Consider the following 18,795-nt stretch of genomic DNA (forward strand, 5'->3'; position numbering starts at 1 on the left):
GGTGTGAGTGCTAATCAGAGAGATGTCAACATAACCCATTTATTGTCTGAAAGTAGAGCACAGGAACGGTCAAAGAGCAGACATGGAAATGTGTTCGGTATGTTTGTTGAAAGCTGGGAGGGAACCGTGATAACCGAATTTATTTCAGCTACCTTGGCTGCAGGTGTTCACTTCAACAAACATTTGCAATGTGAAGACAAGTTTAAAAGTCCTTGGTCCCCCCAGCAGTGCTTACTTCTCTGTTGTTGGATGATAACATGTGTGTAGATGTTCACATGTGTGCCAAAGTAATGCAGAAGAGGAAGTTCTGCAGGCAGGATCTTTGTAGTGAAATCATGGCCATTGCTGAAACAGCTGCTGCATGTCAGGTCCAGTTTGTTCTTTCCATCCGAGCTCCCTAGTAGCCCAGGGGCTGTTGGCTTTCTGAAGAGGAGTGCAGAATGCAGGAAAACCTTCTGCATTTGCTTTTTGTATAGATTGCTGATGCTAGAATAGCCAGAGCTGTAGAAAAGTGAAGCCTGGGTGGGTGAACACTTGTTGCTGAGCTGAGCAGAGGATGTAAGGCAGCGTTTTCTCTTTGATGTTGGCTGCATTTGAGTTTCCTGGGTGGCTAGGCTTCTCTCAGGATGGTGTTTCTGTTAGAAATAGCTAATTTGGGAGACATCAAATAGTTCCCAATTTAGCTTAGTTTAAAGGAATTCAATATTGAAAGTGAAGCCAGATACCAATGAGATACTAGTGAGAGCAGTGGGTCAGTAAATGTATGTGGGGTAAGTAAGCAAAGGATCCACTTCAGAGTACTAAAAAAATCCGTTTGCCTTATACTGATTTGGCTTTAGAAACGTATCTTCTGAAAGTGTCACTGAAAGATTTCCCCACTGTTCTTACACACAAATAGGGATGTATTCACTTGTCACTTGCATGTAAGGAATACTGCTGGGGTGGCTGAGATCCTTCATTCAGACACAATAGATATGGGTATGAGAATGTCAATCACAGGACATGACTCATGGAGATGTGATGAAACATAAGTCCAGTTTTGAGCTAGTGCATGGATGTATGTGCCTCTCCTGGTTAAAAGAACGCCCTGAAAACAGGTCCAACTTCTCAGGATGTTTTCCCACCTTGCAATGCACAGCCTGCATCAGGGCCATAGGGACCTTACCCTCAGCCTTCTCTTTTCCTAAGATCCTTGAATATTATTCCAGCATCTAATTTTAAAATGCCAGGTGGTTACTTTCTGCTTTTTAGCCCCTCTCTTGTAATGTGATGAGTTGCCTGCAGTCACAAGACCAGTGTCGATCTTGGCAAACCTGCTATGTTTATCCCACTCCCAGTTGGCTGCTGAGCAGGCAGGAGCGCTCGGAGCTGCCATGGCCGGGCAGTGTCCCACAGCTGTCCTGTCTGCCTGCCTCCCACCGAGTGCTCACAGAGAGCAGGTGCCCATTGCACATGCACAGTGCAGGTGGTTTATTCATGCACCAAGCTGAAGATGTCTTCAGAAGCCTAATTAGCTGCAGATCTACCTATTACCTGTATTCTGCATGGAGGTGAGTGGTTTGCTGCAGCTAGAAGGTGCTCTATACATCCAGCAGTTCCAAGAACTTGGAACGTTTACTCCATTATACTCTCTCTCCTGTATATCTCCTTCAGCAGATACTTTCAGCTTTCCAAATAGTTAAATATTCAGGGTCTTTAACACATTTTAGTATTGCAAAATCTGCTTGCTGGGCAGGTAGCATCTAATTCAAATTTACTGCAACAGTTGGAAGATGATCCTCTTACCTTAATTATTTTGCAGATGCTTCAGGATATCTTTTGGTATAACACCAGGGATTTGACTTTACTATTGAATTGAAGTTGAACAGAAAGGAAACACAAAGAGGCTGAACATCACTGTTTGCACTTAGCAAAGTGGCAGCATGCTGCCGTTTATGCAATGCAAAATATTCTTTTCATTCTGAATGTTTTTCATGATTTTTCATATTTTCAGCATTACAACTTCCACAAGTAGCTGGGAAAGGTTTGTTTTCATAGCACTCAAAGATCCTGTATGATATTATAATTTCATATAATTCTGACTACTATTTTGCTTTTTTTCCCTTCACTAGAGGATTGTCAAATGGATGTAGTTGATGATACTTCACAAGCTGACTGAATAAAAAGGAAGCTAATTCTTTCAGCACTGACAATATTTGCATTATATATATTATATAGAAATAAACTTGCTTGCAGTCTTGCTTAGAACACTGATTTATAATCTGGGACACTGCAATTAAAGAAGAAAATCCAAATACAGATTAGAAGAATCCAGTATAGATACACATTTGTGCAATCAAAAGGAGGGATTTTTCTTCTTCAGCATTTGGTTCACATGTTTCAGGAAGGAAATCGTAGCTTTACAATGTTCCCTAATGGCAGTAATATTGAGATTTTTACTATGACTCTTTCTGCTGAAATGCTCAGACCAAGAAATTCATTGAGTGCTTTAGTCCTTGCTCACATTGACGTTTCTATGACATAAGCACATCAACTGAATGCATTATCCACAGACAAAAAACACTTCTCAGTGCTCAAGAATCAATTATTTTTTATAGTTTCAGTACCTGCTGCCACACTCAAGAAATGAAAGAGAAAAAATTAAACACATGGTAGGTATGCCCAAGAATACCTTCAGGTACTGCTTTCAAGATATGTTCTGTCTTTAAATTAAATTTTGAAGAGGTGCTAGAAACACTATCCTTCTCCTGTATGATGTTACAAGAGATTTTTCTGGAAAAATATCTGATCACATTCAAGGTAAGAAGTTAGAGGTTGTTTGCTGAACATTCTGTTATCAAAATCTCTGTTGAATAAACTCCTGTACTGCATTCAGCAGAGCAGAATTTCTAGGTATAGTAGCGATTTGTGAATAATCACAGCGCTCTTCAGTTATATTCTGCCTTCTTTCTCAGTAGGTGAATGGCACATTCATAGGCTATTTCTGCATATTCTCAGTTTCGTAAGGTTGAGACTTGCAGAAAATTAAATACTAGTAACAGATTATAGCAGACTTCAGTCTACACCTTCAGAACGAAGTGAGATGCAACACACAATTCAGATACACTTTTGTATGTTAGATGTTTATTAATACTCTCTGGATTAATCTACTGGTTTGGGTATTTTTTAAAATAACATCAGAGTTTTAAGCCTAGATGTGTAAACACAGCTGCTAATGAGTGTGTGTTTACAAATATTTTTCTTTTGCACTTGTGGTGTTGGGATCCAGCTGTATTGCTTTTGGACCTTTGTCTTCATTGGAAGAATCGCTTTATTGCGATGAGATTGGACCAGGTGTTTTACCTTGTGCAAACTACTATCCCCTTGACTTTTTTTTTTTTTTTAATATATATACGTAGCATTTTATGTGGTTTGCATAATTTCACAGCCCTTGTTCTATGAAAACCTCTGCCATAATCAAATTTTGGCTTCATAAGTGTAGCAGGATTATACTAAAAACTTATACTGCCTCCAATTTGTAATGAGTGTTGAACTTCACACTGTCACGACAACAATAACAAAATGAGCATTGACAAAATCACTTAGGTGGATAATTCCCTTTTCCTGATGTGCCATTCTTTCCGTAGTCCATGGAGCAGCAGGCTTGCAGCTCGGAGAGCACCTGACTGCCAGCTTTTGGTTCTCTCTGTCTCTGTTAAACCTCTGCAGTTGGTTTGCAGAGAAGCTGGACCACAGAATGAATAGACAAATATATAATTGCATTTTAATAGCTTGTTTCCTAAAGGTTCATTCATACTTGATTAAATGTACGGTCATAAAAATATAAAGGTAAATTTTTGCAGTCCAGTCAGCGTGTAAATGAAGACTTTCTGGTTGGAGCTCTTTAATGTCAGTCTAGGCAATTTGTCCTTTTTCTGACATAATTGGTTTGGCTTTGGATAATTACAGATGTAATAAACTGATCAGGAAACCTTCATATTTTTTAGCAGTATAATATCTTCACCAGTAAAGTGACCTATAGATTCTGCTTTGCAAATGTGGCTTTAAGTTAGCAGCTGTATTGAGTGGTGCTATTGAAGTCAAACCTGTAAAATAGAGAAGCACAGGAAGACTTTATCAAAGTAATCTGTAATATTTAAGCAGAATGAAATTAGCAGGGTAAGAAAGAGATCAAAGCTTTAAGTGAGGTTCTGAGGGTAAAGAAAAGGCTGCAGTGGTGAATAGCGATTACTTGTAGTTAATTTAAACTTACTGAATGATTTTAAGGATCAAAGTTGGGTCTTTTGAGGAGTAAGATTGATCCGATTTCTTCTACTTACATTTTTCCAACACAAATTAATCTCCATATAATTTACTAGCTTCTCACTTTTGTAGGAGCAGGAGCACTGTGACCACCATCTGCTGAAACTCTTGAGCTGTTGCTTGCTGCAAACACCAGGAGTTTCAGGGTCCCTGTCTCAGGTTGTGGAGCCCTGTGGGCTGCCCAGGCCCTGCCCGCAGCAGGACACGGCGCTGCGGGTCGGTGCGCTGCTGGGGACCACAAATGCTTCTTCTCTGAAGTTGGCCCATGCAATCGTGGGGACTCACGGTTTGTATGTGCCCTTGTGGGCATCCCTTTGGTACCCAGATGAAGTCAGCAAAAAGATTTCCTTTATGTAGTTTATTCTTCTACAAATAACATTACATTGAATAATTGTATTTTGAGGTACATTTTCACCATGCGCAGTTTCTCAGAATGCAAGCTAAAGAAATAAAGTCAGCCACAGCAGCACTGTTTGTACTTTAGGGTAGCAGAGAGACTCTGCCTGAATTTCAGCTCAGAATATGTAATGAAAAGCATTTTTCGGTGTATTTCTTATTTATAGAAGCATAAAGGTACTTGATCTTTTGAGTATGCAGCATGGCCAAAAATTATAATATTGTGTTCTTAGGTAATTCCATTAAAGTGCTATTTAGCAAACACATGTTGTCAAGTTTTTGTTTATTTTCTGTTTGGCTTTTAGTGCTTCAAAAAGTGATGGTGGCCATTGTGTTTAGTAGTGATAACAACAGGTCGTAAACATTTTGTCTACTACTAATTGCATAATCTATGTGGAGAAAGCACATTTTAGGGACTGAATGATGAATACAGTTTCTTGTTTGAAACTTAGTAGCTAATAATACACCTGCAACACCAGTATGTTATTTTACAGTAAGTTATGGCTGCCGGTACTCCATTCAGTTACTACATTTCAGTGGTAAATCTGTAATGAAACATGAGTGCAATATTTCGCAAATAAAGCATTTTAACGTGATGGCAATATTCCTTTAGGGTAACCTTTCCGATTCTACTTTCCTACCTAACTTTGTCATGAAGGTATCCCATCTGATGATGTTGTCCAGTGACTTCATTATGTTTTCTGCTAGTGTCAAAAGCCACCCAAAATGTTTCTTTTTTTAAAATTTTATGTTAGTGTTTGACAACTGTGGTAATACTAATATATAATAGTAGTCTATAGCTGAATGTGATTTTGAATCAACTGTATTACAAATTGTCCTGTTCTAAGTAATAAAATTAATAACTGTGCAGCAAAACAATAAAGAAAAGATTGAGTATTACATAGGAATAAAAAGTCTCTCAAAAATTATGTTTCAAGGGGTATTTAGCAGTAATTTTGCTTGCCTTAAAAATTTATTCTGATAATTAGACATATATGTTACAATTCTATAACAAAACCAAACAATCATTTAGAATAATGTTCACCTCAGGCAGTTGTAGGTTTCCTTGCTGGCAGTCAGGTATCCCTCCACTTAGCAGGTATGTTACATTCCTTTATATCCTTGTATGAATATGAAATCTAGAAAGAGCCCTTAAAGTAAGAATATATTTGGTTTAAGATTATCATCATTTTGTATACCTGGTGGATTGTTTTTAGGCTCAGACTCTCCTGATGAGATGCCACGTGGCTGATGACACTGTGAAGTGCTGGTGAGAGGAGGGACTCCCCTCTCTGAACCTGACTGCACACTGCAGTGGGGTGCAGTGATCTCTAGGGATCGGGCTGGTTCCATTTGTGATTAAAAAGGGAATATGAAACACGCCAAATCATAAAATCGTAGAGTGTCCTGAGTTGGAAGGGACCCATGGGGATCATCGAGTCCAACTCCTGTCCCTGCAGAGGACAATCCCAAGATTCACACCATGTGTCTGAGGGCATTGTCCAGTCTTTTCTTGAACACTGTCAGGCTTGGGGCCGTGACACCTCCCTAGGGAGCCTGCTCCAGTGCTTCCGCACCCTCTGGGGGAAGGGCCTTTTCCTAATGTCCAACTTAAATCTTCCTGGCACATCTTCCTGCCATTCCCTCAGGTTCTGTCATTGGTTGCAAGAGAGAAGACAAAGCCTCCTTCAGCTCAGGTCACTGAAGCAGCTCTCTGCAATTTAACCAGCATGGTTCTGATGCATGGGAAAGATGGAAGATCACTCCTTCGACAGCAATTTGCTTCAGACAGCGATGTGCCTGCATGGTCACCCCATACCTGCTTTGCCCTGGGGACTCTCCTGATGGAGAGAGGACCAGGCCTGGTTGTGCCGCACCAGCCTGCACCCTTGGCATGTTTGTATTCCATACTCTGACAAAGTTGTCTGCACCACAGGGCAATTGCTTCCACTCTTGTGGCCAAACCTTGAGGTAGCATGGAGTGTTAACCTTGTTGATCTCACTAAAATTATCTCCAGCTTGAACCAGGTAAGAATTTGACACTGAGTTTGGAATTTTCATACCTGATAGCCTTCCCACAGCCTTGCTAGTACCTGCTGCTGTCACCAACATTTACAGACACATTTCATCTTGCTGTTCTGTGACAGGCTGAGGAAAAGCAGAGTTACAGTTTGGCTGATCTTCTGAGAACAAAGATGGACATATTTGGGATTTTCTTTCCTTCAGTTCATATTATAAGCATGATTTATATCCCTCAGTTTTCAAATGACAGTGTATTTAAACAATCTTCCAAATCATGGCACTTCTTTTGATTGCCTCCTGTATACAAAAACATATTTGCCTGACTGACTAGAAAGGTGTGAGAAAATATCTTTCCAGCTTGCCTTTTATTACTGCTTTGATTTCTAAGTATTATAGCTCTTAAACTGTGGTTTTTTATCTTCTAAAGTAATGGCAAAGCTTCAATACAACATTGGTATAAGGATTATGAAAGTTTTAGCTCTGAAATCTTTTTAGTCAAACCTTAATTTGCTTCCTCCTCTAAATCCGAACTGTATTTAAAATTTTATCCTTAATTATGAAAATCACAATTGTTCTGTCTTCAATTCATGAGCTTCTTCCACTTACTAGTAATTATGGCCTGGGGGAATAAAAACTTGCTAGTTTCTTTAAGATTGAAATAGAAAGCTGGGAGTTTGTAAAATATTCGGTTCTTTCTCAATTAATACTTATCTGCTAGCAGTGGTGTACCACCTGCCATTTGGTCCATGAGGCAGCTAGTCATTGTCATGAAACAAGTCATAATTGTTAAGCTAACGCAACTGAAATTAATCACACATGGTCACTCCTACTGTTTAATAAAAAGTATCCACACTACATATTCCTACGAAAAACTGGGACAACGTGGGTACATAGTTAGCCCAAACCCACTGATACCTACTCACATTGTGTTGTGGGACGTTTAGATTCTGGAAGGGATATAGAGAGTTACATCGCTGAGTTGATGATATCTGATGTCTTTAAAGACATGACAGTATGCATCTCCACAGAAGACTTTTTGATTAGATTACAATATTCCTTGAAGAGATTTAAATTCCAAGACTGCTGTCACTTGAAAGTGATTTATCTCTGTATCTAGTTTCAATGAAAAGACACATGGCATAACATACACTGAACCTTATTTGGAGGTTACCTGAAGGACAATATAAGCAGGTTGATGAAAAATAAAAGTTCAGTGGATAGCAACACTTTTCACTATCAGTTTGTTGCAGACTGTGTCTACCTGCAGCTCTTTGATTACCAGATGAGTAAGGGAGAAGAGCTTAAAAGCAAAACTTCTGAGAGGGCCAGCAGATCACTAACTCACTGGCCAGTCAGATAAAGAGAACATGCCTGATGGAAGAAAACAACATTTGCATTTCAAAGAAGAAATAAAATAATCATCATCTTTTATTTATTTGGATACTATTTCTTACATCAATTAAAAATAAACATGTTTGGGATGTGAGAACAAGTGGGGGAGGGAGAGGAATGTGTTAAATCTGCTCAGCTTCTTGAAAAACTCAAACCGAAGATTAAGTCTAAAAGCTGATGGGCTGCACTTTCAAATGGGCTTCTCTGACTAAAGAAACCTGAGGAGAACAGAGTCCCTGAGGAGGTTTTGTCAGGAAAGCACCTAAAGCAAGTCAGCTGGGTACAGGAATACAGGGGCCTTGAAAATGTAATCTTGGTTTGAGAGGTTAAGTGTGTTTCTCTGTCTTTTCTTCTTCTTTTAGCTATGTGAAAGAATAGTGTCTGTTTTGGATGGTTCATAAAGTACTTCTGTTTGCACTTTACTTTTATGCAAGTTTGTGTTGAAGTATAAGTTTTTTTCTGATCAGCATCAAGGTATCCACTGAAGGATGCCATTTGTAAATCAGGAGACTGAAGTCTGAATAAATATTCAACTCTCATTAATGCTTTAGTCTGCGATATTTAAAGAGTAATGGTGTGTAGCGCCCTAGAAATTTCATAGCCCATTTAGTGCTGTGGTTTTGAGGTGTGGAAGAAATGTCATCTAGTGAGCAGTTATAACTAGGATGGGTCTCTGGAAAGTAAAAAGGTACTAACAGCTGCAGTCAGCAAGGTATCATGGTGTTCTTCCAAATTTAAGGGTATGGTTGAGTAGGAAATCTAATATCCACACACACTGAAATATGATATAAAAATCTAGAGACCCAGGGCAAGATTTCCCAAGTGGTTTTTGGCTTGTGAACAGAGTACATGGTAAAGAGTGTTCTCTGCACATGCTGGTGTTTGGGAAGATGTGTTCCATGAAAACAAATAAGATTCCTTCAGTTTGAAAATGCCAGAGTATTTACTTGCTAAATAAAATATAAAGAAAGCTGTAAATATGCTTCATTACAACACAGCCTGGTCTTTAGAGGATTTTGAATAGCTGTTGTGCACAGTGGAAGACAAATTAATCTCTCTGAATCTCTCTCAGCTGAAACATTCTAATGTTAACTAACAGTTTCTAGTGATCAAAGTGATTTAGTTAAATTATTTATTTGCATATGCATTTAAAAGTTTTTATTGTTGTAGCTCAAGGGAAGTGACTGAAACGGGGAAGAAAAGGGTCTTAAGATAATTACCTGAGATTTAAAAGCAGCTGACCCTGCCTTGTTCTACTTTCCATGGTAGATCATGGTCTCCCCATTGCCACGTGGTCCTTGCTGTGGCTTCTCACAACTAGAATTGCCGTCAGGACTAGTAATCAGGATGATCAATAATAGATATTTTAATCCATTAAAATATGTTGTGTTGTATTCCCCTCTAGTCAAATTGTTTGCTTACAGGGTAGGTTACTCAGTTTTCCAGCAGACTATATCACAGTTGTGTGTATTTTATTGTCTCTTTTCTGTTATTCTACATATTGACCTCTTTAAGAGGAAAATTGTCAACTTAAAAGTCAGAATCAAAATCTGTTGGGCAGATGAGAGAAATCAGTGGAAGATTATAAAACCGTAGTGTGGTTTTATGGTTATTTTTTTATCCCCCTCCACCCCCCCCACCCCCCCCATGTTAATTGGTTCCAGTTGCATGTTGCTGCTTTCAATGAGTAGTCTAGTTGGTGTCTGCTGTGTGGTATAGTGTATAGCCCCAGGAAACAAACTGATTAATGAAAGCTAATCAGGGTACAAATTTGTTTGTATTGGTGTTTGAAGCCTGAAATCAATATTATATAACAAATAAAGCAGCTAAACTATCAAATCTTGTATAGCTCAGCTTCAAAATGAAAAAGGCAGCAATTTTTGGTTTTTAAAAATATCTGTTAGAAAAAATGATGCAGGGAGTTAATTGCCAGTTCTTAGTATCTTGACTAGCATTCCTGCTCCATTTTTAGTTCAATGCCTTTGAAACTTTTGTAAAAGAAAAACACAACAAAACAAAACCTCCAGAAAAGCATTTAGAAAGGTCAATACAAACCACTTTTTGTCTTATCACCTTTTCATCTGTGGAGACACTAATTCTCAGAACTCATAGGAGAAATATTCTGTTGCGGCTTTCAAAGATGCAATAAATGTAAACTGAATACCATTCTGCATGTTCTCGGAAGGAGGAAGCATCAATGTGTATGCTTTGGCAGCCTTTCCTTTTGTTGTCTTCAGGGCTGCATTTTAAACTATTGTATTGTCATAACTGTATAATAAAAAAAAACACATTAAAAAGGGACTGAAATGGTAATTAAGCTATTTGTGATTTTTTTGAAATCTTGTAGAATAAAAGTTCTTCATTAAAAGGTTTGTGCAACTTCATATATTGTTTTTTTTTCAGACATTCTTTATAAAGAGTAGTCCCACAAAGAATTAGCCACATATGTAATATGTATTTGTGTCCAGACTTCAGCATGTATGTTCATATGTAGATATATATATATATATATATATATATGTAGGATTCTATAGCACAAAGCTTGAGAAAAGGGTGCCTTTGTATGGTTATTTATTTGTTTTCTAACCAAAAAGCACTATAAACTCTGCATTCGGTAATACAGCAATGTGGTGAAAACAGATAAACTGTTATTTCAGATGGCAAGTTATAAATATCAGTTATGACTGAACAGACAACTTTAGGAAGAAGTGTAACTGGTTAATTACATTGCTTCAGATCTGCTTTATGCTCTTATCAAAGATGAACAAGGCCTTCCTTCATTGCTCGTGAATGAAAATGTATTAAATTGCTAATTGTTGCAGTTACTTTTAATGGGAGAGTCAGTAAGTGAAGTATTCTAAGATTAGTTTCAGGTCTATCCTGTATTATCGTATTCTGCAGGCAGGACATCATTATATTAAAAATAGACCATTTTATTTGAGTCATTTGCACATTGCTGTGATTTTTAAAACAGATGAGCTTTGACCTAAATCTGCTCCCATTGGATCTGGCCATTTAAAATGATTCTATGATTTTGTACTTTAATTGCTTTTCATTCTGTTTTGCTGTTTGCCTGCAGCCTAAAGAAAAAGATAATGCATTAAAGTAAATGACACTGATAAAATTTAGAGATTAAATACCTTAGGAAGAATTGCAAAAGTCCCTCTTTGCATATCTGTAAATTATGCTCATTTCTGACCTGCTTGACACCTTTTTTCCACTTACCGACTGCTTTTGTGATGCTGTCAGTGATTTTGCTGGGCTAGCTGAAGCCTTTTAAACAGCTTTTCAGTGCTACTTATCTCCCAAAGAACTACAGCCAAGGTCCCCTGAGCACACAAGTTAGTGCATCGGTTCACAAAGTTATTTCTCACAATAAAATTGAATAGGAGAGAAATCGGATTTTTTTCTTCATCAGCTATTTCAATGGCATTTTCTTCCAGTTCTTGTGATGACTTGAGGTGGCATCCATAAACACTAGGTATGGTTTGATGTGTGTATCAGATTGTACATATGGATCCATCTTTGGCACAGTGTAAAAAACTGCAGATAAAAAGACAAAGGACCTAAACCCCACTTTTTAACACCTCTAGATCTTTAGTTGTACATAGCATTACTTCTTCCCCGTGTGTCATTCAGACTTCAGGTTCTTTTTTCTGTGTAAATAATCCTACTGCTATGCTTTTCTTCTCTACGATGGATATATTAATTTCATATCTTAACGTCAGACATACTTACCATTTTCAATTTTTCAAGCATTCTTCTGGTTGATTATTTTTAGTATTTTAAATTTTCTCATTTTCCTCCTGCCTTCATTGAGTTTGGACAGCATATATGAGACAGATCTTTTTTCTGCTTTTTTTGCCAAGTTCTAAAAATGTTGTGTTTGAATAGCTGCATAGTGATAACTATAGCAGTTCTCTAATTCAAGCCATCTACAAAAGTGACACCTCCGTGGCAATATGTTAACCTGATCTAGCGGAAGGAAAGGAATGTTTATTTTTTTCAAAAAGCCGCACTTGAAAGAAGAGAAAATCTAGTGCCTGCATATTTAAACTTTGGTTTAAATGGCAATTCTGTACCTTGAAGCTTTAAGGGTGGGGATTTAGAATGTAAATTGTTAAAATAGAAAGGTTGGGGGTTCTGATTCCTTTAACAACAACTTCAAGGAGTATGCAAGCAAGTCCTGAAGGGAGATCCAACTCATCTGATTACCCACTAGTCTAAGAAGATTTAATTACTATGAAGATTTCTGAGACTGCCATCCTATAAATCTGTAATATTTTTCCCTGGGTCCTGTCTTTTTACGAACATTCATAATTACACTGTTTGTGAGATAAACAAAATCAAGAACAGAGTTACAGTAAATAGACACTAATGTTTATTAGTAGAAGTGTGTAATTACATATGTAAAAGACCTAAAGGCTATGTTAAATTGTAGTCTTTGTAATGTTAAAGTACGTAGCAGATGATACTGGTTTTCCTAAGGGCTCAGAGTTTTATCTTCAAAATTGCCTATTACAAGGGCTCTCCCATCATTGTGTCAGATCAAACTTACCTTGAAAAATTACTCTGGGATACCAATGTCATAATGTGTTCTAATACTGCTTTTAATTAATGATCTCTAATAAAGATAACGAGTCAGCTTACGTTCTCCCAGATAAGTTGAAAAATGAACTTCAAACTACAGTTTAAGGGCCTAAGTCAGGCGGAGACCAGCAGCCAGGGTCTGAATGCATTAAAACGTTTGGAGACAGAGATCTCTTACCTGCCCTGCAGCATGCTGGTTGTTCTCTGGCATGATAGGACCATTCTCCTGCCTTTGGACTTCCCATCAGAATAGAAGGATGATGTATTCTGTGATAATTTTGTTATTCTTCGTTTGTTACCCATGTCTTGCAGTGCTTTCTCCTTACCTCACAAAAAAGGTGGCTGTGTTCAATGGAACATGCACCCACTTTTCCTTTTTGTCTGGCTCCCTTCCTTACCTTTCTTTCTGTATGCAATTAATTCCATATCTATATATTATATATTTGATGCAGATGCACATATTCATTCCACTGAATTGAAACTCTGAAGTACCTTAGGATGTGATATCTGTAAATTATTCAAAATTCCAGTCATAAATTTTAATTTGATTCTGAACAACATACTAATCTAAGGAGATGTTAAGTAACCTTTGCAATATATGTTGATATATAAATTGTGGCATTAATGCATCTGAACATTTTGGTAAGTGTTTCATGGTATCATACATTCTCCATCTCTCTCAGTTCTAAAAGCCATTGTTAGCATATATAATTTTCTTAGTGAATTCTCAGAGCTTGATCCCATATAGAGCTGCTCTACAACTTAAACTGTTTTCCATTTGGTTTGCTCACATGAAATGTAGGATTGTGTGTGGAGATTTAAGGAACCTAGTCTTGCCAATTATTATCAAAGTATCATGGAATTATCTAGGCCGTGCAGGATCTCTATCTGCTCATCCAAACCCCAATAAAAGCTGGGCAAACTTTGGTGTTGCATTAGATTACTCAAGGCCTTTTCCAGTTATTTTTAAATGTTTACATGAATGGTGATTCTACAAACTCTGGGCAACTTATTCCAGGCTGTATTTGTGAATGTTACAGGCTCATAAATAAAAATGCATTTAAAGTATTAACACCTCATAGTTTTCCTGTAACTTCAAGAAGACCTATTAATTAGCGTAAGAATGACATCCTCCACGTAACATGATAACATTAAATAAAGTTATCTTCTCTCAGTTTTTATCAGTTGAATTTTACTATTATTATTACTTTGTAATAATATTTGTGTTATCACTGAAGAGTAGCAGCCCTCGCAGGTACCCGCAGCAGAATGCTGCAAAGGAATGCAGAAGTTTTTTGTCTTTTAGTGTTGAGTATGAAACGGTCACATTTGCTTTAAATATCAAACAAAACTTTCTGGGAAATTGCTGTGAACTAAAAGAGAGTGTTTGGTATCTGTAGTACAATGTAGTGTAAAAGGATTAAATAAACCACAGAAAGCAGTTAGTGGCAGGAAGAAGAAATAAGTTGAAAGTTTTATATTTTGGATATTTCCTGAAGTAATTGTTAACTATGATAAGTAGAGGCAGATTTTACAGCACTGCAGTATACCTGCCAGGAAATATGTAACAAACGGTTTCAATTGCTAATGCACTGATATTAACAGTGCAAGCCATGACAATTGTTCTATCAATAATTACTGAGACATGGTAAAAAATAGTGTACAGTGCTTGATGTAGCCAGCCAAATGGAGGCCAAATAATTGTCTACTGCATCAAACTGTAAAATATAATGACTTTTGAAGGTTGAAGTTTATGAGAGCAGTTCATTATGTGTTCCAAACAATGCTTTATTTTGCTATTGTTTCTTCATTACGTGGATAGAAGCACTGTAGCAGAAATTGGGCTCAAGGGAAACAGTGTCTACCAGTAGTTTAACCTTGTGACATTCCACTAAAAAGCACAGGTTCTTCTGAAATACATAATACATGAACTTCTCTGATTGTTTAGCATTGATCAGTACTCAAGTAAATTGAGTTACTATCTTATTAGCATAAACAGCAAGGCTTTAGTGATCCTCTTCACCCTCCCATGCTATATATCAAGTGGCTTAGGGATTTCTGCTTCTTTAAAACTGCAAGTCAATTTAAAAAACCCCACACAACTAGAAAGCTCTATAACAAAGGCAGTACAGTATTTTGAGGCGGCATCCTTCTGATTGCAGATGCATCCTTTTTAACTTCAATATTCAGCTTCCAGTATAGATTAGTTCTCAGACTTCTTGTCTTCTGTTGTCAGGCCTATCCATCATTAAATTTTCCTCTCTCTCCATAAGTGTATATATGAATTATATATAATTGTATATAAACAGTAAACATTGTAGATTTCTGTCATAACATAATTAGGCTGTGTTTCAATGGCAAAGTTAATAAAACTTCTCCCCTCTAGGACCTGGCAAAGCAGAATATTGAATACATATGCCTTCCCCAGAGAAGAAACAATGAAAGCATATTTTATAAGGATGTCCTTTTCTTCATAAAAACATTTGCATGCACGGGTGATATATTTAAACAGCTAACAGTTTGGCATTGAAGATGTTTTCCATTTGCCATCTTAACTTTTCATCTTTCCTTCTTTTCACCTTTCCAGATGCAGAAGGCAAACTGGCCAAAATGGGTGGAATGTTTCTAGTATAAAGTAGACTGATTGAATCTACTTTTATCTTCAGTGGTACATAATTATAATTGTCAGCATTTATTTTTAACTCTCAGCAAAAGGTCAGGATGAAATATTATGTTGAATCAAGGGAACATGCAAGATTAAGGCTAACCATGTATTAAGAGCATTTCAACTCTGAGGGAGGCATTTCTGTTGAAATTAAAGTTTGATGTTGTGGGAACTAACTTTGATTTTATAATGTTCTGAGCCAGTCGTCCAGATTATCAAAGATAGTTTCCCTATAAGATGGGCAGAAAACATCAAAAAGAACCCTTTCCAAGACTAACTCCTCCAGCCTTAATTGTTCAGCCTGTCTGACAGTTTTGAATCCCTCCTTACTTGTCAGAGGGCCTCAGCTGTTTTGGGTGATGCTTGGGTACCAAGAATCGCAGGAGCACAGGAGTCACGGGGGTGTGCCAGGCAGCAAACCTCCAGTTTTTGTGTCTGCTCCTTTGTCTGCATACTGATGATGCTGAAGCTAGTTTGTGATAAAATTATCAAGATGAGTATGTCATAGAGAAGTGGAAGTGTGGTATAGATATATGCTAACATTCACACATAATTTAAAATTAAACTTTTGCATGAAAAAATATTGCCAGAATTTAAAAGACATTACACGTATGTACAGATTTGGTGCAACATGTTATGTGCTTTCAGCTCAGGGAGTTTGGTGTCTTAATCAGTGTTTGCTTATAATTTTGGTCCTTTTCTCATCCAGTTCCTAAATATCTTTCAGTTGTTCAATATCCTTTATTCTTTTGTTCGTGCACAGACATTTCAGAAATGGGATAACCAGCAGTGAGATACTGATTTCTGGATGCACAAAGCATCCTTCATAGTTCTGTGAGATGAGCTCATATCTGTAATTCTTTTTTGGGCCCTCTGAAGTTAGTGTTCCTTTGCAGTACATGTAAATTCAAGCTGTCATCTTGGCCAACAGCAAAGCACACAGACTTGAGAAAAAATGTAAATCTGGAAACTACTTGTTTTAGTCTGTACTTCAGTGGGAATAGAGAAACAAATCATACCTGTTTGGGACCTAAGGTTTCTCCAAAGAAGCCATGTAAACAAGCCATTAGTCTTCACAATACTTTGTCTAGAGCTTCAGCAGCTTCAGCCTGCCTCTTTATCTGGGTACTGAAAAAAGGATCTTAAGGTCCCTGAACTTCTTGTGGATCTTTGCTGCTCTCTCTTTCAAAACTTGATCTTACTGTTCTGCTAGTTCTGGATCACCCGGAGGAATCTATAACCATCTGAGAAGTTGCTGTAGGTGGTTGACCCCCAGCAGGTACTATTGACACTTAGGTTTCCCTGGGCACAAACACCTGAGGCAGTGGTCAGGACCTGATTGCGTGAAGAGCTCAGCTGGGTGGGAGCTCACTGATGCTCACATGGCTCAGGAAGTGGTTGGTTCCCCAGGTGGAGGTGCAGCTGGGGCAGAGGGGTTTCTGCTCTGCAGGGTGCTGGCAGGCACTGCTGAACTTGGGGAGATGATGAGGTAAAGATGTTTTTAACTATGGATTACTGTACAATAATTGTAATATGCTATAACTATACCATGGTTGAACTTTGGGAGCTCCTTAACAACTGGACATACATACTGAAGGTTTTCACACCCTTGGTATACCAAGGGTAGATGTTGGTGCAAACAGTGTGTGTGGCAGTGAGTTCAATCTCCAAGGGGCAGTGGCATTCCTCCAGACAGAAGTTGTACGAATGGGAATTCCTACTCAGAAGGAATTTTGCTAGAATGCATGAACTGGCTCACTTGGGTCAGGAATTTAAACATACATGCATGTATGCTTCTGTAATTAGTGTTTGCACTGATAATGGTCCTTGTTGGATCAGATTTTCATGAGTTAAATTTCTATTCTAACATACAGAACCTTTTATTTTCCTTTCCAGGTGATGAAATAGCAGTTATATGTCTCTAAAATATTATTTTTCTCTAGGATACAATCTCTTACTTATCTGTCTGGCATCAAAATAATCTGTCCACAAGTTCCATTTGTTTTTGTTTCAGCCTAGAACATCTATTTTTCACTATCCTGCATCATGTATTATAATATCATGTAGTTCAAACTTCTGCCTTATATTCATTGCTCTGAATATACTAGAATATATCATGACACAGGATAATAGTATCAATTTCTGTAATTCAGTCACTTTGACTTGGGGTGAAAGGTTGAATTACTGCTGCTATAGTCTTCAGACCTGCTGAAATATTTCAATTCTGCAAATTTAGTTTGTTTAGATATTTTTCTTACTTGATTTGTAAAGAAGCGAAGTCAGAGCAATTTAATTGTAGCAAATGTTGCTTAGCTTAGGTTATTGGTCACCTATCTTTCTGCACTGCATTCTTGACACACAACTGAATTGAGCATGCATTCATTTGTTGATAACACACATGAGAGATCTAGATATAATTAAAAAATAATGGCCAAAACCTTTTACATGCAGATTTTTTTTGACAAACCAAACCTGTGGGTTATGTGTAAAATTCAGCTTTCCTGTAGATATATGATTTTATAACCATATTATTAGATTCTGCTCTAATAACTGGCATGTAATTAGATGGCCATAACAGAAATACATTGCATTCTCTTTTGAATAGATTAATTGCAGAACTTTTGTTTTCTGTTTGGAAGTGCAAATATATAGGCAGAATGAAGAAGGATCAGGTGCTCATGGTATTTTTACTCTGTGGTGTAAGCAGCTTCTTCACAACAGGCTAATTTCAACAGGCTTGGTATGAATACACTTTGGAGTAGCAGACACTTAGCAAGGGGAAGTTACTGATTTCATTGTGTCTGTTTAAATCCTCTGAGATTTCTAGATGAGTTCTGTCAGAGCAGTCAGAAAATAAAAAGCAGTTATTGGGAATGTGCTAATAACAGATTACTGCCTTTATGCCAATATTCTCCTCATCTGTACAGAGGAAATAATCAAGCTCATTAACATAGTAAGATTTATCAGACACTTTTGCAATCTGTACAGGGCTTTTCGAAGGAAAAGCTGAGAAATGCTGCCAAATGTTGATTGATTAGGAGACACAAAAGAACTTGCTGATGAATCATATTTTTGTTATTTGTTTACTTGAGATCTCAGCCTATTCTGTAAACCATTTTTAGGAAGGTGAATATCTCATCAAATAATTTTACTTTACCTTAGTACTTTGAAAGAGTAAATGATGTGGATTGCCTGTCAAAGTGTATTAGAACAGAATTATTCTTAGTACTTGCATTTGAAAAGAATTCTAAAACTGAAAGTGATCTAAAATATTATTTTAAACAACTGATCATTAAACTAATTGCAGGTCCAATTGCATTTTGTGGAGCTGGATTGAAATTCTTCATTTCTGATTTTTCTTTTTTCTTTATTTTTTATCCATCAGTTTAGAGTGTAGTTTTTAAAAATATTAAACTACCTCAAGAACA

The 18,795-nt window shown here is 37.3% G+C and overlaps 1 protein-coding gene across 4 annotated transcripts in view; it reads left to right on the top strand.

Moving 5' to 3' along the window:
• The window catches only part of PCDH11X (protocadherin 11 X-linked), a 461,528-nt gene that overhangs the window by 138,412 nt on the left and 304,321 nt on the right, over window positions 1-18,795 (top strand). The window lies entirely within an intron of this gene.

The sequence above is a fragment of the Columba livia genome, chromosome 12 (assembly GCF_036013475.1).
Source record: "Columba livia isolate bColLiv1 breed racing homer chromosome 12, bColLiv1.pat.W.v2, whole genome shotgun sequence".
NCBI lineage: Eukaryota > Metazoa > Chordata > Aves > Columbiformes > Columbidae > Columba > Columba livia.